Consider the following 21,965-nt stretch of genomic DNA (forward strand, 5'->3'; position numbering starts at 1 on the left):
TGGGAGCGGGGGCGTGAGGTAACATGAAAAGCGTAGACCCTAGGCATACCAATCCATTTGTCTTGGCAGATCCATATGCCTGGGTACCCCAACTCTATCAAGGTATAGAACATAACCATCGTTCCAGAAAGTTCCCTCATGGTAGTCCCCATTCCCATCTCCCTGATCATCTCAGGCAACCACGCCCCACCCCCACATGATTAATTTTTCGTGTTCTAGCATTTAATATACTGCGTGATATACATATTCACACGTTATACATACATGTGTATTATACCACATATACCTTTTAGGAAAAGCTTTTTAAATTCACCTTTTTAAATGTGTTTGAGATTTTTGGGTGTTTTAACCTGGATCAATTGCTGGTTCCTTTTTACTTGCTGTGTAGTATTCCAGTGCAGGAATCCACCAAGTGAGTTTACCCAAGTACCTGTTGATGGACACGTGGGCTGTTCCCAGCTTTTGGCTATTCTGAATAAAGCTGAAGTGAACCATTCTTGTACACGTCTTTTTATGGACGTATGTTTTCGTTTCTCTTGGGTAAATTCCTAGAAGTGGAATTGCTGGGCCATAAAATAGGTGTGTGTTTAGTTTTATAAAGCAGTTATAATGACATTTTACACTGCTACCAATCATGTATGGAAGATGGAGCTATTTTTTAAACCACTTAGCAGAATGTTGGCTTTCTGCTTGAGGGGTTGGGGCGGGGGGGCACCTTCCTCTTCCCCGTTCCCTCCGCTAACAGGACAGATGCAGTGTCTGCACCATTTGCTGTGCTGTGGGTTGGGCTATAAGGCTTGCCTGCTCTGGAAGAAGTAACCGTTTTATTTTGTTTAGAGGGGCCTGCTTCTCTTGGCTTTCCCTGGATGTTCAGAACAATTGTTGATTTTTCCTGGGCACGCCTCTACCTGCTCCGACCCCCCATCTGTCTTCCTGTCCCCTCCCCCACCCCCCAAATACTGCGCCCTCTGGTGAAGCGTGAGGGTCAGGGCCTTTGGTTCCTGGTGATTTCCTGGTCCTTTGTAACATCTGTGCCCATGTTTTTGCATTCGTAACTGACAGAAGTTCATTTTTGGAGCCCACTGATAATCACGTGGTAGCACATGCCTTTCTGGTTTCTTTCAGCGTGGGGAAACGGGCTAAGCAGTTGTTCTGTGCAGCTACCTGGCCACCGGAAGATCAGCCACCCCGTGAGCTGGGCCACCCGAGAGCTCAGTGGTCAGGGTGTGCCGGCCTCGCTGGCCTTGGGGAGGCTGCTGCCAGCTTTTCCAAGTCTCTTTAGGGTCAGTGCTTCCAGGGATGTGGTTTATAGGACTTGTAATGTGTTCTCATGAATGGATTCTATTTTATTTATATCCTGTCTCTTTGGACTCAAAAAAAAAAAAAACAACAAACAAAAAAAACCCAGGATTCTGTAAGGGGATGAGATTGGGGAAGGACCAGAGTTAATTAAAAAACAAAAAAATGGACATAGAGCAACTGCAAATTTCAGGACAGTTGGCTGTGAACAGCTCTCTTCCTGTGAGTTTAGAGAGACGTGTTGTTGAGCTCATCCTAAAGAGAAATTCTTTCCTTAGAGGGAGTTAACAGGGGATAGAGGGTTCTGCCACCAACCAAGGTCTGGTAACACAAGACCTGTTTGCTTGGGCCTGGGTCCACCGGGAGAGTCAGAAGCACAGTGTTGAGGGGACAGTTTAGGGGAAGCCGTTCTAAGGGTATCATTTAATTTAGAATGGCATTTAAAATACTTCAAGGGCTAGGCCAGTTGTGTTGGACTGGGTCATTCTTCCAAAAAGGTATTTATCTCAGCGGGGCTTTTGCTAGGTGTTTTTAGAGATGCTGGTTGGAGTTTCACTTCTTGCCCAGGAATTGGTGTGCGTTGGCCTTCCTTGCCGGCCTCTCAGGTGTGGAGGTGGACCAAAGTAGGGGGCAGGCCTGGCTGGTTCCAGGATCAGGAACTTAAGTCAGGGCAGGGCCTGGGTTTGCTTTGGTTGGAGTCACGGACTCCAAGGGCGTGAAGCAGTGATGTCCATGCCTGTGGATGAGCCAAGTTTGAGGGGTGGGTGGATGGGCAGTCAGAGGGGAGGTGTCTAGAAGGCGGCTGGTGAGGGGCATCTGGAGTTCCTTGGAGGGACCGTCGAGGAAACTGACTTGGGAGCATCTGAGTGGGAGCTGAGGCAGAGTTGCACTGTCTCCTTCTTTCACGTCTGCTTCTCTAGCACTTGGCGTTCTGTTCTTTGTTCCTTGTTGGAACTCCGTGAAGACAAGGTTATGTTTCCTTTATCTCCACAATCTCCCTCTGAGCAGTACCTGCCTCTCTGCTGGTGCAGTATCAGAATGGATAGGGTGGTGTGGGTCGGGTGTGTGGTACAGCTGGGAAGGTAGATGGCAGAGGAGAAAGGGCTGTTGGCTTTGACCATCACGAGTCCACACCAGAGTTTCTGGATGTGTTGGATATGTGTGTATAGAGAGCTATAGCTATGTGTGTATATTTTGGGTTCAATAACCTTGATAGCAAGGCGCAAGAAGCAGCACTGCAGCCCGGAGAGTCCACCGTGCAGCGGGGGAGGCGGCCAGGCTGATGGCTTCTGTGGGCCCCCGGCGTGGGGAGATGGGAGCACATGTGGCGTTAGCTCGGAAGGCTCCCCTCTTAGTAGGAGGCTGGGGGTGCAGGAACCAAGCCGAAGGTCCCCCTCTACACATTTTGGTTCACCCGCGCTTCCCGCCTTCACTGCTGCTGCCACAGGTCAGTTTGCAGGATCTAGCCTCACGCGTGGTGATTACTGGCCCTTCTCATCCATACGGTGGCGTGGAGTTTGTCACCAAGGAAGGGAATGTACATTAATCCAAAGAGAAAGAGAAGGTCCTGTTACAACTCTTCTTTTTCCACACTCTTGTTTTCTTTCAAGCCCCAGTGACTAGAAAATTGGCTCCAAGTCTCATGAGTGCCTGTTTTAAATGGAATTAGAGCTTGAGTTACAGAATCATGGTGTCTGGGTAGCATTCCTCTCCTGTCCCCTTGAGAAGTTGGTTTCCCGGGGGCAAAGTGACTTGCCTAAGGTCACACGGTAGGACGAGGCAGGAAGGTGTCTGCAGCTGAGGTTTCCCAGCTCCGGCTTGGATCTGGGCTTTGGTTGTGAAATGTATCCCACCCAGCCTGGTCCTCTCCCAGGCTGCCCACTGCACTGGAAGTCTGTCTACAAGGCTCCCCCGAGTTGTGCAGGCACGGGCCTGGCCTCTCCTTACCCTCCCTCCTCCAAGGGCAGCTTCCCCTTCCCGGAAGGAAGGCAGCTGGTGCAGAGTCGGGCTGGATCAGGCGTCTTCTGTTTGGTCTCTCCAGCCTCCGCCTTGATGCTTCTTCAGATGTCCTTAGGATCCTCCTCCATCAGTGGTTGGGGGCAGGGTGGGGTGGGGGGGGCTGACTTGCCCACATTTCATCAAATTTGAGTTAGATACAAAGAGATTGGCAGTGAAAAGTCCCCCTCCCCCGGTCTTAGACTCTGAGAGCTCTCTGTTCCTTTGGCTGTCTGTCTCCTCTGCTGGCTCCAAGATTAGTTGGTGTTGGTCCCGGAACGTTTGCGTCTCCTTTGGACACTTGGTATGCGACGTGCTTGTTACCCACCCTTAACTGACTTTAAGTCCTTTGGTCTGTTTTCTTTGTGAGCACTTGCTTTTTGCCGGGGGCCGGGGAGGCAGGCGTCACTCGCTTGCGTTCCAGTGAAGATGCTGCTTACCTTTACTTTTTTCAAAAATGACCCTTGGTACCTTCTTAGGAAAACAGTGGAGACACGGACCATACCGTTCTCTTAAGTTCCCCAAAAAGTTGATGCTGACAAGGTTTGCATTCCTTAAGTTGAGAAGGAGGGCTAGAGTGTAAGCCTATTCTGTATCTCTAAGCATTTCAGAAGAAAGATATATCTGTGCTCTGTGTTTAAATATAGCATGGTGTTTGCTACTGAGTTGGAGAAGAAGCAATTGAATATGTAGGTCATTGACTTAGGAGAATGAGTTCGGAGTTTTCTTTGCATCTGATTAACGCTGTCTTACAGTTGGGCCAAAATTGGGTTACAAAGAGTTCAACGAGATATCTGGGAGGGAAACCGTAGGGCTCATAAGAGGGTACCTTTGCCCCCTTCAGGCGTTCAGGGGTGTGACTTGGTGTTGGGCCCGGCAGCCCGGTGCCTGGCAGCCAGCGTGCAGGCGTTAGCCCCTCTGGAGTTGTATGGGGAAGAGACGGGCTGGGTGCTGCTTCCCCCCCACCCCCCACCCCGAGCAGATCCGTCAGGAGCAAGGGAAGAAGGTTCTACTTAATCAGGATAAATGCCAGCGGTGTATTTTAATACATGCTTGATGCAGAACGCACTGTTTGGAACTGCATATTTAAAAGGAAGCCGCCGCCCCCCCTTTGAAGGTACGTGACATTTAACAGATCTGTAGCAGGAGACAGGTTTGACAGCTTCGAATTATATTTGAAAGAGTTTTTCTTTTAAGAAAGAAAATGATTACTTCTATTTTAAATGTCATCTCAAAGACATAAACATGTTTAATCAAATTATATATTTAATTTATGTAGAATGTAATTTTTATTCCCGTGGAAGAGTCGCTGGTTATTTCTTTATCAGCTTTGAAGCCGGGCAGTGTCTGAAAGCGCTCAGCTAGTTGAGTAAATGGCTATTTAAGGGTTTATGGAATCTGAAAAAAACAGTATTGTGATTGAAATATTCTTCATCTGTGCACTTGTACCTAATGGCGCATTCTGGGGAGAGGGAGGTACTTTCGTTATTGTCAGTGGGAGACATTAAGGATAAACTCCTGTTGAATGGATGGAAAGAAGTGTGACCCTGAAGACAATAAAGGCAAAACGGCAAAGATGCTCCTCCTGTAATTTTCTCCTCCTGGATTCTTTGAATCAGCAGGGCGGTGGCGGGGAGTGTTAGGACTGACTGTGCCAGCGCTCCTTAAAAGGGAGGCACCAGGGGATCTTGGAGGACAGACACACAGCGCCGCAGAAGACCTTGAGGTTGATACAATGTGATTAAGTTTTGTCACAAAAGGCTGATGTGGAGTTCGAGGGCAGCCACAAGGCCCCCAGGCTGCTGGAAAAGTAGGCATGTAGCTGTGGGTTCTCTCAGATAGGTGGCTCGCTGGCTCTGGTAATCTGCTAGGACACTCCAGCTCCAGAACTTTCTCTGAGCGAGCTGGGTGTTGGAAGGTGGCCAGCCCAGTGTACAGCTGTGTGTGTCAGCCAGGGATGGTCTTGGCCTGTTCCAGCCTGCTGCCTGGGGTTTCGATTTAGCCATGCGGGATCAGGGAGTCCTGGGTTCCCCACCAGTGTGCCCGCTCGCCGATACAGACCAGCCCCGGAGGCTGGTTTTCTCTTGTCCTCTCCAGGGCTGTTCTATCACATGTGACCTGGGAAGCTCTGGGCGTCTGGCAGCAGCTGGGCGAGAGAAACCAGTCAGTTGTGCCTGTTCCCAGGAAAGAACTTACGTAGCAAGCATCTTTGCCAGCTCCAACAGAGAAGGTCAGGGGTTCAGGAGCCGTGTGCCCTGGCAGCCGGAGGAAGCTGATCCCAGTTCAGAGTGTGAATCCTGTCAACGGGCTAGGCTCCTGGTAAACAACAGTCCACCAAAGAGAGGAGTTGCCCTATTTATTGGTCAACATGCACCAAACTCAACAGACAGACCAAAAGAAAAAAAAAACAGGACAAAGCTACTTGTTATTTTTGTAATTAAACTTGTGGTTGTAAGAGAAATAAGACCCTTTACCTCCTTTATCCCCAATTGGTAACAGCTTGCAAAATGATAGTGACAGTAGCATAACCAGGAAGTTGATACTGATACAGTCCACAGGTACTATTCAGATTTCCCCAGTGTCACACACACTCATTTGGGTGTGTTCCCTCCTGTGCAGTGGTGTTGTTTGTGTGGATTCCAGCATGCCCCACCGCAGGCAAGACATACAAGTTTCATTACCCCAAGGATCCCCCCACCCCACCGTTCCCCTTTTATGGCCACACCCACTTTAGGTGGCCCAGACAGTTCATGGCCAACATACATGGTGGTAAACGGGGCTGGCTGACTTCCAAGACCCAGCTTACTCAGAAAATTCTAGAATTGGAGTGTCCTGGCTCCTTCCCTGTCTGTAAACCCTGACAACCACTAGTCTGTTCTCCATCTCTGTAATTTTGTCCCTTAAGAATGTTACAGAAATGGAATCAAAAAGTAGGTAGCCTTTTGGGATGGAGTGTTTTCACTCAGCACAGTTCCCTTTGAAATTCATTCAGGTTGTTGTATCACTGGTCTGTTCCCTTTTATTGATGAGGAATATTCCACCCCAGAGATTTTTTTTTTTTTTTGGCTGCATTGGATGTTCATTGATGCGCGCGAGCTTTCTCTAGTTGCAGCGAGCGGGGGCTACTCTTGGTTGCGGTGCGCGGGCTTCTCATTGCGGTGGCTTCTCTTGTTGCGGAGCACGGGCTCTAGGCGCGCCGGCTTCAGCAGTTGTGGCTTGTGGGCGCAGTAGTTGTGGCTCGCAGGCTCTAGAGCACAGGCTCAGTAGTTGTGGCACACGGACTTAGTTGCTCTGTGGCATGTGGGATCTTCCTGGACCAGGGCTTGAACCCATCTTCCCTGCATTGGCAGGAGGATTCTTAACCACTGCTCCACCAGCGAAGTCCCCACCCCAAAGATTTTTGATTCAGTCTTAGACTGAGTGGAGCACTGGGTAAGAGGAAACCCATCATGGAGACCTGGGAGTTGCAAAACAACTCTTCCTTCACATGGACTCTTTCTCTGTGTCGGGAGGAACAAGGCGTCTCCGGCCTCTGCTAGCCTGCCCTGGTTCTCAGCAGACGTCCATGGGGTGATGTTTGAAGAAGCTTGTGCCCTGATGGCTTGGCTGCTTTGGGAAACCAGCAGAAGAGCCCCCCCCCTTCACCTTTTGAGCTTTGTTCATCTGTGTTGTGTGTTTTTGCACAGTGCGCATGGATTGAAACAAAACTTGGGATAAAGGTTATTGGATTTTGATGTTTTATTAGCACTCATAACAATAACACAGGGGGTTCTGGGCTGGTGCACGAGGGAAGTAAAGGCTGTGTGAGCGTGACTTCTTTGGAGGAAGCCCTAGGCACCTAGGTGGCTTTGGCCCGCCTTTATGAGAACTGTTAAAATGACATACCCCGAGAATCTAATTTCACAGTGAGAATTTTGAGCCATTGCTCCTTCAGAAAGCACATTTATTTGCACTGTGTTTTAAACATATATGCGTGTGTATTTACACATGCATCATATCAGTGAGGACAGCATTTATGAAGTATTACTCCCATGAACACCTGTGCTAAAAGGTTGTCTGTACTTTCAAAGTTAATGAAATGCAACTGAGTAATTAGGCAGCGAGGAAGTTAGTTCAGGATTCCCAGCGTTATTTACTTGATAACATATGCATCCGTAGGTAGTATTTGCGTTTTCTTCAGAAACTGCGGTTCTTTTTTTCTAGATCAAGCCTGTTAAGCCCTGAAAACTCCACCCGGAGCTCAGGATGGGCTCCTGCAGCTGGGATGGGCTGTAGGCAGGTCTGGCCTTTGGCTTTTCTCTTCTTGTCCTGGATTCCTCTGGGTACAAGGGGGCAGCATGTGTGTCAGGGACCATCACATCCTGGTGGTCTGAACTCTGGTCGGAGGTGAAGGGGCTATCCTGATGTGGGTATCAGGCTGTTTGTGGGGGAGGTTCCCCATTTGTGGATGTGATGCTCTCTGAGGTCCCATCTGGCTCTGGGATTTATTCTTAAGACTAGAATTTGTTGCCTCTAAGGGGAAAAATATTTTGGACCCATGAGTTTACTTTCCATTACACCTTTGGGGTCTTCACTCACATTTGTGTTTGCGGAGGTTCTCTGTGTATTGTTCTCTGTGACGTGCCTAGCGCTGTAAGTGGATTTTCAAAAGTCAAGTCATTCCTTTGGTTGCACGTACATGATGGCAGTGATGCCCTTCACTTTAAACTTAAACCTCCCCTGAACCTGTAGGTTCGGGTTTGAGTAAATTTGGTTTGAAATAAAACTGAACCTAATTTCCTCTAGGCCTTTTTTTTTCTTCCCAGGACTCTGGGTTCTTGAATTCCCCTGGTCTTGTTAGGAAAGCGTTTGTTAAACAATAGGATTGTTAACAAGTATCTGTTAAACATTTGAGTGCCTTAGTGCTGAGCTCTTTACCTGCGGCACCACGTGCAACCCCACATTCGAGGGGAGAATGGTCACATCCTGGGCTCAGCCTCCCCAGCCAGAGGTGAGGGAGCTTTTCTAGCGCCACTCGTGGTCTCATTCTAATGCTCTTCACTATTGTTTGGTCTCCAAGTTCTCTAAGATAAAAATCATATCCTGTCCCTGCCCCCATGGAGCTGACCAACTAAACCAGTGACAAACCTGACGAAGCAGCCGATGCAATGCCTTTTGCACATATAAAGGGGTGGGGGTGGAGGTACAGTTGCGGAGAGCTAGGGCTGGAGGGGCTGTTACTCGGCTGAATTAACTTTCCCCAGCTTCCTCCCTGCTCAATGTTCTGCATTTAGTCCATTGATCCTTAGCATTGGTATCTAAATCCGGTCACTCTTCTTGTGAGTAATTTTTCAGGGCTTGCGGACTCGGCCATTTGATTCTCAAGTCATATATATATATATGTACACACACACACACACACACACATATATATTTTCTGCTTCTCTCTACTCATTCTTCTGGCTGGAGCCTGCTAAGTCTGCCTTGCTGCAGTGTCTGTCCTCTCCTGCAGGCCTTGGGGGAGCCAAGGGATCCCCACTGCATGGGTGCCCTCACCGCTGCCCCTCAGGGATTCTCCCAGGTTGCTTGGCCACTGGAATTCAGATCTATGCATTGGCATTCCTAAGAGGGACACCCTGTTTCTAGATTAAATTTGCATGAGGTTGGAGGGGATATACCTTTCTTCCTTTTAAAACCCACCTTGGCAGTGCAGCTATTACTTAAAGACTCAGATCCTAAATAGAGCCACTCTGCAGTGATGCTGTGGCCCGGAACCAAGGCAGCAGCTGTCTCTGCATCCCCAGCTTCAGCTCCCTCTCCTGATGTAGAAGCCCACATAAATTCACTGTACATTTTCCAGACTGTAGGAAATCTGCTCTTTGCAGAAAATGGAGAAATAGAGGAAAATATGAAGATTAACGTACAATTTTTATGATCTGAAAGACTTATATTTTAAAAATCACCTTAGCATATGGAGAAATAACTTCTTTTAACAACTTGGGTGTTTTTTCTGTCTCCTGCATGGTATGCGTACACTAGCAAATGAGATTCACCGTTTAAAGAATATTTTAAAATTTACGTATACCATTTGGAGTCTTATATTTGTTTTTCCATTTAACCTGTAAATGTTTTTCCTAAGTTGTGAAATATTTTTGAATTTTTAAAACTAAATAATTTGTTGAGATACAGGTATCATAATGTATGTAGGTATAACATGATAGCTATTTGTTTTTCTCTATAGTGTTATCAGGAAAGATAGTTATCCAACTATTTTCTGTTTCAGGGAGGCATCTTAGATGGTTTATTTTTATGTGAATCGTTACTCCTCCTCTAATTACTTCCTAGGGGTAGAATGGGGTGGGGGGGATGAAATCTAACTTTTCAGAAAAGGTGCCCTTTCTCACTTCCACTGAAACGTGGGGGGCTGTTTGTTTCACCAACTCTTCAACATTTTGCTCTTGTCATCCCTGGATTTTATGTTACAGATTGTCAGCTTAATAAGTTTCATGTTGCTGTGCTGAGCATTGAGAGACCCTCTGCTTACTGTCTGACCCTGTGCCCCTTGTCAGTCAGAGTGTCAGTGGGGTGCCTAATGAAAAGGAATTCGGGGGACTTCCCTGGGATTTCGCCTTCCAATGCAGGTTTGATCCCTGGTCTGGGGGCTAGTATCCTCCGTGCCTCGGGGCCAAAAAACCAAGGCGTAAAGCAGAGACAATATTGTAGCAAATTCAATAGAGACTTTGAAAATGGTCCACATCAAAAAAAAAAAAAAAGTCTAAAAAAGAAAAGGAACTCAGCACCTCTTCTGCGCCCTCCTCTCTACCTGGGAGAAAACCGAGGCCAGGGCATTCATTTCAAGATGCCCTACTGGTTCGTGGTTGCTACTAGCTGGGCTCTGTTCTTGGGCCACATCATCTCTCTTCCACTCCCAGCAGGTTCCGGAACCTCTCCTAGAGGCGCGTGTGCCTGGGCTGATAGCTTTCTTGTCCAGTTACTATTTGAAACCACAAAAGGCCACCTACAGGTGTCTCTGATTTGACTTGTGGGTTTACACCTCCGCTGCCTGATACATTGGGCTGAGACCTCAGGGGCCAGGCTTCCCTTTGAGCCAGGCTGATTGGAAGAGGGTCCTCCCCCAGCGAGGACTCCCCCACTCCTCTGGGCACTTCAAAGTTAACAGGGTGGCTTCCCAGCTTGTCTGACATTGGGACAGACTCGTGGGGGCCCAGCCAGGCTTCTGGGAACCGGCAGTCAGACTGCCCAGACCCGCTGCCTGCACGTTCGGGGCCAGCTGGGCAGTTTGGGGTGTGGGAACGCAGCTTGAATTCACAGGATGACGTCGTTGTGTGTGTGGTTGCTGCTCACTGAACTACTTTTTTTTTCTTTCAAAACTTGGCTCCTGTCGTGCCGAATGTGCAGCACCCGTTTATCGATGTGCTTTCCGTGTCCATTTCTCCAGTTGTTTCCAATTCCCCCCCTGCCCCGCCAGTCTGACAGCCTCACGCCCTTGTTTATTTCTCCATTGCTGGAGCCACTGAGAACAGAGCCTTTCCCCAGAGGATTGAAGCCCAGCTAATGCTGCGAGGCTAGGCAGTTCCTGGTCACCTAGCTGGGCTCAAATCTGCGGGCTCTGTAGGGTGGGTGCAAAAGCAGAAAGCTGAAAGGCAGCAGGGGAACGGACACGTTAATTGACTACACCTGAGACAACACTGAGAAAATATCCTATTTTGTTTTCCTTAAGAAAGTGGCAGAGTTCCAAGACTTCCCTTACAGTTTTCCACTGCCTCTCCTTATATTTGAAGACAAGAGTTCTGAAATCTTGGCTGTTGGGCCCTTTCATGTTCTTAAAACTTAAATGCAGCTGAACATATTTAATATTACAAAATTTCCGTAAACATTCTCTCTACAAAGACTGTATGTAAAGTTTGTGCCCGGAGGGCATTTTTCTTATTGAAGTTGAAACTCTTGCACATGGCGGGGTGGGCAGTAATAATGAAGTGTTGATTTGACCTTAGGTGTCTTGACACCAGTGTGGCTGTATAGGGACATGGAAAGAATTAGCTTTCAGGGTCCTCCTGCCTCAATAAAGGAAAATTGTTTCCAAGCTAATTAATATGGTTTATTCACTATTAGGCAGTAGTACGTGGAACTGGATCCTGGGAAGGAATGATGCGGCTGAGCTAAGGGGAAGGTATGTCAGGTCACACCGTGTTAATTCCGTCTTGTCCAGCGTTTCCCTCTTCAGAGGATGTAGTCTTTTCCTTGGTTTTCCCAGTGTGACAAGCACACCAGAATTCCACACTGCTTCGTGCCTGATGGGCTAGGCCTTTCTGGGGGTGCGTTAATACTGAGCGGCTGGGCAGGCGCATAAATACACGTGGGGAGGGAAGGGGGGCCCTTCCCAGGTGACTTGGGCTTGTGCCTTCACTGTGTCAGCCTGAGGTCCTGGTTAGGGGCAGATCACACACGTGTGGCCCCGAGTTCTGAGTGCGGGGAGAGGCCACATCCTAGCAGCTGCAGGCCCCTCCCACTCCCCATGTTGCTCAGAGATGCCTGTCTGTGCCCCCAGCAGCCCCCCAAGCATGCAGCTCTGGTTACCCCGCCTAGTCAACTGAGGGCAGCCGGAAGCCATCCCTTTGTGGGTCCTTCTGCATCCCTGGATGTGTGGCAGACATGCTGAGGGTGGTCAGGTGCGAGCCGGGAGCTGGAGGGGGTGGGGAGGGGCCTGGGCTGCTCAGGGGTCCCGTGGAATGTATCCCAGGAGCCGCGGCCCCCGGCCTTGACTTGGCCTCTGGCACCTCTGTCTGGGCACGTCCCGCTTGGGCCAGAAGGTCTTCTTTCTTGCTGATAGGGGCAGGTCGGTTTTAGGGGGCGGACATTTGGTTTCTCTGTGGATTTCTGGGTTCCACATCTACTCGGGACTTTTCCCCGCCTGCCACCCTTGAACTTGAGATAGTTGTGAGGCCCTGCTGTGGACACGTGGGCAAGCCCCTGGCACCCGCGTCCCATGTCCTCACATCCTCATCGTGATTCCGCCGTGGAGGGTCACTCCCCTTTTACACAGACGGACACCCTGAAATGGTGCTGCGTGGCTAGCGTATGCAGCAGGAGGGGCGAATAGGTTGACACAGGGCTTGCACGTGGATCTTCAGGTCACCACGGCTCCCTTGAGCTGGGGCTCAGGTTCCGCGTCTGTGGGTCCCTCTTGCAGCAGCCCATGCGCAAGTGGCTCCTCCTGCCCGGAGGCACTGGTGGGCAGCAGGTTGCCCCGAGGTAGCTGTGGGCCCTGCAGCTGTGGGCGGAGCAGCATTTCCTGGAAGGCGATACATCATCACTTCAGCAGGGCTCAGTCTTACATTCGATAACAACAGGCGCCCTCTTGAGAGGGCCAGCCAGCAGCGTCCGAGCCAAGAGAACATTGATGAGAGCGAAGGCCGAGGTTTCTGGATGCTTCTTCCCCCGGTCCTTTGTTCCTTTTCTGAGCACAGCCATGCCCGCAGGACTGTCACCAAGGGGAGGGCGAGGCCCCCCGGGGGTGGGGAGCGTGTAGGTCCCTCAGAGATGTGGTGAGGAGTATTGGACTCTTAGGCCAAACAGGAACCGTTTATCTCGTGATGTGAGCAGAGATTGGTTTGGTTCTTAGCAGACGCTGATGATGACAAGCTTGTCCTGTGTCCTGGAGCCGCGTGCCAAGCCTGCTGAGGACTGGATTTACTGAGTACTGGCTGTGCACAGGCCGAGCGCCGAGCTCCCCGGGCATTACCACTGTGAAAGGACCTGATCACCTGTGAGGCAGATGCTGCCTTCTCTGTCTCAGACAGGACAGAGTCCCAGGGCGTTGGTCACCTTGACCCGTGGAGCCTGGGCTGCTTCTCTGCAGTGTCCTGTTAACTCCGTGCTCTCTCCTTTGTCCTCTCCCACTAGCCCCTCTATTGCAGTAAATCTGTGGGGGCCAAGGGATGATTCTGCAGACGACTTTCTGGTTCTCTGTTTAAGTAGTAAGCGTGCATGGGGCCCCCTGGATCTGAGATGAGCCCGGTGTGAAGGAGGGCAGGTTCCAGATAAGGCCAGTGCTGTCCTCAAGCGTGGGCCTCCTGCTTCTGTCCAGTTACCACATGAGGATCTCTCTCCGGCTAATAAATGTCCAAGCCAGGCCTCACTTTTGCTCACTGGCCATCTGGGAGGGGAGGAAGCAGTGGGTGAAGGGGCCCCCACCTGCCCTAGCAGGACAGAGGACGGGCGTCTTAAAGCCTAGATGACCCAAATACGAGTCAGGCAGAGCAAAGAATCCAAGTGGGGCTCAGGCAGGCCCCGAGTGGTAACGGGAGCTGACACATCAAAGCGTTAGAGACGTTAGGAATAAGTTCATGCAGAGTAAGTGCAAGTAGGTGGGCACTTGGTGCTGCCTGTCGCAGGCTGAGGGGGGATGCCGGGGCGCCCGCGCTGAGCCTGTGTGCCCCTCTTCTCTCTCTGGAGTTTGGATGACACAGGGCACAGAGCAGAGCGCAGGAGCCGTTCTGAAAGAGGGCGAAATTCAAGTGGGGGCCAGACCGGTCCTCCTGGAATGAGCCGGGGCAGAGTCTCTCAGGACCCCTCCTTCCAGACCTTTTTAGAGTGCATCTCATTCAGTTTCAGAAAAGTAGACTTATTACCTATAGACTTACAAGGTAATTTTCATATGCCCGATTCGGTGTAAGAAGAAACTAAAAATCCAGGTGGTAGGGACCCTTCTAGGCGATGTGTCGTGAATTTATAAGTTTCCTATATGAAAGCCCCAGCCCTGGCTTGGACTCCACCAGGCTCTGGGTACTGCTGTTCCGTGTGTGTGTGTGTGTGTGTGTGTGTGTGTGTGTGTGTGTGTGTGTGTGTGTGTGTGTGTGTGTGCGCACACCCACACGCACACACCCCCTCATCGTCATCAACTATGGGTGGAACACATTTGCCAAGTGACGTTTAGTAGATTCACTGAGGTTGATCATACGGGCCAAAAATAGATGCCCTTTTCCTCGGCCAGAAGCAGCGAGTGAACTTGGAGCTGCCTGGCATTTACTGGCCGAGGCCGAGTCGCTTGGTGGAAGAGCCTGCTTAGCTTCCTGGGGCTGCTCGTGGAGGAGCGGTGGTGATTTTAATTAGCTAAGTCGTTTCTGTGTCTTGTATACTCCTAGAAGTTCTTGGAGGAATCCTGCCAAGAACATTTCCCCTGGCACATCTGCGGGGCACTTCTCCCTGTTGCACTGTCATCAAGTATCTATGGAAACAAGTGTTTTTGAATTTTTAGCCTTTTTAGCCTTTCTGTAGCTGCATTCTTTTTAAGTACTTCTTTCCACCTTCGCGTAACAATGGGCACTTGCTTTAAAGATTCTGACAGTCTTCCAAGCTTTTTAACATTCTTAATCCACTAAATAAGCCATCACCGTTCGCTCGGGCAGTCTGCAGGCTCTTCTGAATTTTTGGCTTAAAATTCCGTGAAACGTCACCGTCCGCGTTGTCTGTTCCTTGTTTAATTACTTTGACTATGAAGTATCTCAAGGAAAGAACCTGTGCCCACCAGTAAGATTAGGTAGGTGTTAACATGTTGCCGTTGTCTTCAGACCTTAGTTGAAAAGAATGTTACAGACAGGTATATATATATGCAGTTATATATGCAGTTAGTTAAATATTTGATTTCCTACTGTATCCCAGACGTGGAAGAATTTGGAGATGAATAATGCGTGACCAACGCATTTAAACATTTAGAGACTTGGCGATGGGTAGAGTATGCCACAGCCTGGCAGTCAGGAGTGAAGGTGTCACAGATGTCTAGGGTATGGGTTTTGAAGGGTGGACGAGAGTTTGCTAGGCAAGCTCTCGCTGCCTCCAAAGGCTGGTTCCTTGGCAATAATAGATGCTTAGTCAACATGAAACTACTGTGTCATTAGAGGCTTGGAACTACTGAGAGCCCACGCCCGTCCCTCCTTCCTAGCATTTCAGAGGCTGGGATGTCTCTGTTCTCCACACCCATCTCCCTTGAATTGGAAAGTTTGGGGTGTAAGGTGGTGTGGAGGCACAGTGGGAGTGAATCACTTCTTGACCTTGGGTATTATGGTAACCCTGACCATAGAGACCACCCTGTTCCTGCTGTGAACTCTTGTAATTGCGAAGTAGGAGCTGGCTGGTGTCAGGACTTGGACCCTTCCTTACATTAGAGAGAACACAGGAGTATGGTTTTCTTTTGAATGGTTTGAAAAGTAGAGTGCAGCTGGGAAACTGCTTACGGTAATTTCATACATTAAAAAAAAATATTAATCAACTATTTGTATCCTGACTGATTGTAAGGTGAGCTTGGAGATGGTCAGGGATGGCTGCAGCAGTTCATCCTCACGGGACTTGAGAAAGGACGACCTTAAAACACAGATGCCCCGGTGCCATAGCAGCTCCAATATTGAAATTGCATCTGTCCTTCGTGGGAAAGGCACAGAAAAGACACCTGGACACGCCTCCTGCCCAGGTGTTTGCCTTTTCTGTCAGCCCCGGGGAGGAGTAACTTCCCCACCCGCCCCCTCTTACTGCTTTGTGTGCACAGGAAGTGGTTCAGATAATGTGGATGGTCCCATATATCTCCTCTTCATTCCATGTATAGTAAAATAAATGCGAGTGCTGTGTAATGCATCACCTCATTTCATATTGCCTTTGCCAAGAAAGTGCAATTTTATCGAACATTAGGATTGAATTCTTAACTGAGTAATCAATTTCAGTAGTAAGTTAAAGTGCCTTCTCTTAATGACAACTGCAACCGTTCATCAGTTACAGTGGATTAACAGTTGTCAGCATTTATGCTAATAGCACTTATAAACCGTGGGCTTCTGAATTCCATATTTCTCAAACAGTTGGTAAGACTTTTTGCTGGAAGATAATATGATTGTTTTGTCCCTTTGCTTGCTACTTGGAGATGCAAAGAAGTTAAATGACATTTTCACGGCGATGACACAATATCACCTTCTGGTGTTGCACACTTGGCTTCGTGTCAAAATAGATGGAAAGAGTTCATTTGTTCTGGTGCTCTACTGTTTAATTTGATCTGGTGTGTGACTAAAGCAAGACAAATAGTATTTTTAATGAAACCATTTAATAACCTCTGGTAGCTTAGAATCGAAGGCATTGGAAAAATGCAATTAAAGGATGGCTAGATGTAAACAAGGAAGAAATCACTGCTTCAACTTCACTGATCCAATTCATTTTGCTTTCAGGGTTTCATCGCCTTAAATGGTTTTGAACCGATGAAGCTGGATTCTCTTAAAAAGACGGAGAGCCCATCGTGTGAACTATAGAGTTTGCGGACACATTTATATTGGTGAGTTATTGTAAAATATCTCCAGGTAAAAGTTCAGGTTTTTCAAAATCCCCTTTGGAATGTGTTTGCAGTTTGTTGATGACTGGATCGCTGGCAGCCTCAGGATGTTTCATCGGGACATCTAATAGCGGGATCATATTGATTGTCTTTCAATTAATTGCATCTGGTATTTTCATTTATCAAAAGCAAAATACATGTAATTAACTCTGAAGCAATATAGTTCAGTGTAAAGTGATTGTTGCTGCTGCCGCTGCCGCTATAGAGATAAGTCAATGGAAATTACACCAGGAAACTCAAGTCAGGATGGAGCCGTGTTAGGACTTCTCGACATATTAATTACAAAGAATAAAAATGAATTGGGGAAACCGTCCACGCCACCCCGAGTGGCTTGGGCAAATGGTAGATGGACGTCTTTAGGGAGACAGCAGCTTGCTGAGGACGGTACATCTTTAATGAGCTAAGATTTTCAGACTTGCCAACCTCTAGGATGTCTTGAACATAGAATGGTTTTTTCTCTGGTGGAATGGATTAGGGATGTGGGATGTGGGCTGAGGAGAGCCCTCAACTGTCTGCTTATTTGGAGTATGGTTGAGAAAATACCAGTGAACAGAGTTCAGTCTTCCGTCCATAGCAAGGACTTTTGGGGGTCCTGAGTTAATTTCAACGTGCCTTTAGCCATTTCCCACAAAACCTAGATCTTAGACTCTCAACGTGGCAACTTCTCAGAAATGATTGATTTTTATCCTGTTGAAAAAAATGTTTTCTCCTTGAGCTGACAATGTCATCTTAAAGCCAGAAAAAAGAGTGTGAGCCGTTTCTCACCGTTCTTTCTGTCAACCCCCAGGCTTGTTCCCTGCAGTATTGAGTAGGACAGACCCTCAGGTCTGGAGAAAGGTCAAAGGCCCACAAGGAATTTGTACAACAGGATTCCCTGCCTGAGAATCCTGGGCAGATTCCAGCACACACGGTCTGGAATAAATAATAACACAGAAAGAAATGTTGGCCTTAAAATGCAGCCTTAGGCACGGCTTTAGCCGGTGATCGCCAGGGGGCCCGAACTGACCCTCAGTCTCAACCCAACCAGTGGGTGTGGCCCGGGGAAGGGTCTCACTGCCTTTTCCCATGGACGAGGGTCAGTTGCCAACACCGGGGCTGCTGCTCCGGACCTGGGCTCATGGAGCCCACTTCCCAGCAGGTCCCTCTGGGAGGCCTTATTTGTGACATGAGTAGTTGTACTGGAGTGGTCCCCACGAGCCCCCGCCTTGTAGAAACCCGGAAACCTTTCCCAAGAGTGATCTGAGAAGGCTGCCCAGCCAAAGGCCACAGCAGAGCATGAAGTTCACAGAGGTTACTTATCAGAGACACTCCGTAATCTTTGAACAATTCTAAGAATCTTTGTACTGGGGCGATGAGAAACTAGAAATATCAGTGAACCTTCTTTTGGGGGTGGGACATGGGTGTATCTATTAGTCATGATGGCCACTCTCAACCGTATACACTCAACTTTGCCTTTTAAGGCCAACATTTATTTCTTTTCTGGCTCTCACTCATTCTTCTAAAAGAAACCTTTTTTTAAAGACCCTGCGTGCTGGAATCTATCTGCCCGGGGTTCTCAGGCCGGGATGTTGTTGTACACATTCTTTGTGGACCTGGGGTTGGTGGGGTGTTAATTCCAGGATTGGGTAACGGCACTGAAGATGTTTTCAGTGGGTCACAGTGATGGAAATCCGTCAGACCCCCACGGTTGTCCAGTTCCATGTCCAAGCACTGCCAGTGCCCGATCCTCGAGTCCTTCACAGAAAGTCACCCGAGGTTCACCTGAGGGAGCGTCTCGGCTGGGTGCCAAGACTTGAGAGTGATGCTTGGTACGTTTTGTAGACACCACGGGGTTGGAAAACTACTTCTCTAAAGATAAGAATGTGGAAATCCACAGTATAAGGATGAAATGGACTTCTTAAATATCAAGAAACGGTTACATAACAGCATTTTCATTTGACTCAACCTAATAATTGAGCCACTGCGGGATCCTGTTTATCAGTGATCTCTGTCTCAGAGAGAGGAACATTGACATTGCGTAAATGCATCCAATATCAGAATGAAATTGCAACACCATTCCTGATAGCAAATTTTTCCCTAGCACCTAGCACGCTCACACAATTGGCCTCGTACAGTGGTTCTCAGCACTTATGTGTTTTGGGCATAATTTGGGGTAACAGTTTTTGATAGCACTCTGGAAGAGCTTGAGAAGCTTGTAGTGAAATGTTGGCGTTGGCCCTCATTAGAGCATGGCCACCATGCCTGGAGGATGCCTCGTGGTGTCTGTGACCTCACCCACATTGACTGTGACCCCGATGGCCTGGCTGCTCCCCAGCACTGGGCACCCTGCCAGTGGGTTAACCTTCGTCCCTGACCACCCCTGTGTACACTCACAGGGTGTGGTTCTCGCGTGTCCCAGAAGCGTGTGTTAGTTCTTGGCTCTTTTCTCTGTGGCTTGTCACTGTGCCCAGTCCATTGTACCCCACTCGTTGGATGGCTACTCATTCAGCCCCAACTGCAGTCAATACCTAGCAACACAAGAGGGGTATCTTGAATTGCAGCCAGAGCAAGGGACCACATGTGGATTTCAACCTGGTAGCTTACCTGTTGAGATCTCCTAGACAAATCCTTTTTAATGTAGGCAGAAGAGAAGGAAATAGACAAAAGACACAAAATTCATGAAAAGTCGCAGTCTTGGAATGGCAAACCTGTGTGGTGCTGGAACCATTTATGCGTCGTTTTTGTCCTCTTAGTATATTTGTACGTGCCCTCACTTAGAAGCATTCTATTTCTATTATTCTAGACCTGATAGTCTGGTTGTGGCTTTTTTCTTTTCATAACCTCAAATCAGACATGTCAGCCTCCTCCCCCCGTGCAAAGAGGCTCATTTGGTCATCACTAATGAACGACAACACGCGACATGTAGATCTGTTGCATTTTGTTCTGCTTTTCCTGTCCATTCTGTACGTCATCGCTTGTTACAGTGAAACCCCGACGTGCTCCGTGGTTCGCTGACTTCTGGAACCAGACTTAGTTCTCCAGTGGTTCAGATGGGTCATTGTTTTTCCTTGTGCCATTTTGTTATTAAGCATTAATATTTGTGGCGGTACCAAGTTACCTTGTAATTTTAACAGAAGCGTCAGGGAAAAATGAGTGCTTTTTGTCAAATGTCTCCAGCTAAGTGGAAATGCAAATCACGGCCCTTAGCTCTTATTCTGTAAAATGATGGTGGCGTAGCGGTGGCTGCGGTTTGTCAAAGACGTGACAGCGTATCCGGCTGCCGGCACCCAGAGAGGCTTGCGCGCTGCTTTATGTTGACAGATTACAATGATGATGTGGAAGCTTGACCTGCCCCGCAGAGCCCCAGGGAAAGGTGATCTGAGGTTCCCCTGGTGCTGGTGACTCAGAGGGGAGGGCCTCGCAAGGTCTGTTGTGGGGTCCAGGCCGCTCCGATCTGAGTATGGCTTCAGTGGGCCAGTGGGCCCCATTAGGGCCTCTGCCCCGTTTCTGCCAGCACAGCTTTCTTCCCCGCGAAACAGAAGGGAAAGTATTGCTTTACTCCAGAAATAAATGCCCACACCTTGCAGTGAGTCTGACTCTCACTGCTTGAGCACTGGAGGGAGCTGGCTGTGGTCATGCTGGGCCTCGTGTTGTGGCCTCCAGGGTCCCCTGGAGTTCTTGGCCTGCCCTGGCCGTCACCCGTCCACTCTTTCCATGCAGCCTGCACTAGGGACGTGTGATCCTGCTCCGGTTTTTAGACTAGAGGCACAACTGCCAACATCGGAAAACACAAACCAGAGCAACATATGCTGGGCCTTTCATCTCCAGGGGACTCTCTAGATGAGAAACAGCCAGGAGGCCGAGACGGGGGCGGCAGGGAAGATGCTGGTGGAGCTTCAGGCCCTGCTGTCTGTGGAGAGGGGAGGAGGGGTCTCAGCTGGAGCTCTGGGGTCTTGGTTCTTGCTTGTGTTTTATTCATGAGCTGCAGATCCAAGTTCCTGTAGGAGCCCTTCTCTGGGAGGTGTTGATTCAGCCCTTGTCCTTTCCTCCAGGGAATTTCCAGATCCCAGCAAGGCTCCTGGGTAGGACCCTTGAGATCATCCACCTAGTCCCTTTGTTCTGTTTTCAAAGTCTGTCCTTGTCCCGGTCACATGGGGGTCAGGCCCCTGGCCCCTACCTTCTGGTGGGTCACTGCTCTGCTGGTGCTGTCCCCACCTCCCAGCCCTCAGGACTGGTTCTAATCAACCAGCGAGGCCAGGGAGGCCCGGAACTCTGTCATCCATGTGTCCGCAACAAGCCAGCCTGCCTGTACTTCCTGGGGTTCCCGGCCAGGGAGGGTCTCTGCCAAGCTGTGTTCCTGCTGGAAGTCTGTGCCTGGGAGGGATGGCTCCTTGCGGCCACAGGAGAGCAGCGGGGCCACGGCCCTCTCTCCTGGTGGAGCAGGGCTTGGGTCAATACTGAGCATGCCATACAGCGTTGCGCGCGGACACACTAGGTATGTGGCCCTCTCTTCCCAAGATCCTATAACCTTGGCTAAGATCCCTGTTCTATTTATTTTTATTTTTATTTTTGCGGTATGCGGGCCTCTCACTGTTGTGGCCTCTCCCGTTGCAGAGCACAGGCTCTGGACGCCCAGGCTCAGAGGCCATGGCTCATGGGCCCAGCCGCTCCGCGGCATGTGGAATCTTCCCGGACCGGGGCACGAACCCGTGTCCCCTGCATCGGCAGGCGGACTCTCAACCACTGTGCCACCAGGGAAGCCCCAAGATCCCTGTTTTATTAGCGAAGCACTTGACGCTGAGATCATATGCCAGCACACGGGGCCCATGAGTAGACCTGCGGCTTGGACACCGATGGCGTAACCCCAGGCTCAGGGTTCCCTTGGTCCCTGCTGAAACACCGCAGTCCTGTGACTTGCTTTGCCAGTATGCAGGATCCCTCTGTAGTCATGACTTTGTCGTGATGACTTCTGGGGTCCTCAGCTTTCCGGGAAGTTCACGTTCTCGTGTGCATGGTGGGGTCCATCCCTGCCTCAAGCACTTGGTCCGTGGGAAGGGGGGCTGACCATGGGCTGCCCCTTGTCCCCAGGGGTGTGGCTGTGTGCAGGGAAAGCACCTCTAAGGCCAGCCACGATGGGAACCTGAACAGACGCCACACAGAAGCATTTCTGCCCCTGGCCTCCCAGTAGACAGAGGAACAGCAGCCCCAGGTTATGGGACAACTAGAGGCCATTGTCACTGGTCTGCTCCTTACCATTTCCCTGGGACGTGGAGCATGTATGTGTGAGAGGGAGGGAGAATGGGAGGAGTGGATGGAGGCGTGAGCC

General features: G+C 49.5%; 1 protein-coding gene across 3 annotated transcripts in view; it reads left to right on the forward strand.

Moving 5' to 3' along the window:
- CTBP2 (C-terminal binding protein 2) overlaps positions 1-21,965 on the forward strand; it is a 163,323-nt gene that overhangs the window by 32,581 nt on the left and 108,777 nt on the right. For 2 of the 3 annotated variants that reach the window (XM_060033863.1, XM_060033865.1), the window contains one exon: positions 16,500-16,603. The gene's annotated coding sequence lies outside the window, so the exon portion shown is untranslated. Of the gene's footprint in view, positions 1-15,674; positions 15,761-16,499; positions 16,604-21,965 lie in introns of those variants that run through there. The other variant, XM_060033866.1, reaches the window with a different exon arrangement.

The sequence above is a fragment of the Delphinus delphis genome, chromosome 16, assembly GCF_949987515.2.
Source record: "Delphinus delphis chromosome 16, mDelDel1.2, whole genome shotgun sequence".
Taxonomy (NCBI): domain Eukaryota; kingdom Metazoa; phylum Chordata; class Mammalia; order Artiodactyla; family Delphinidae; genus Delphinus; species Delphinus delphis.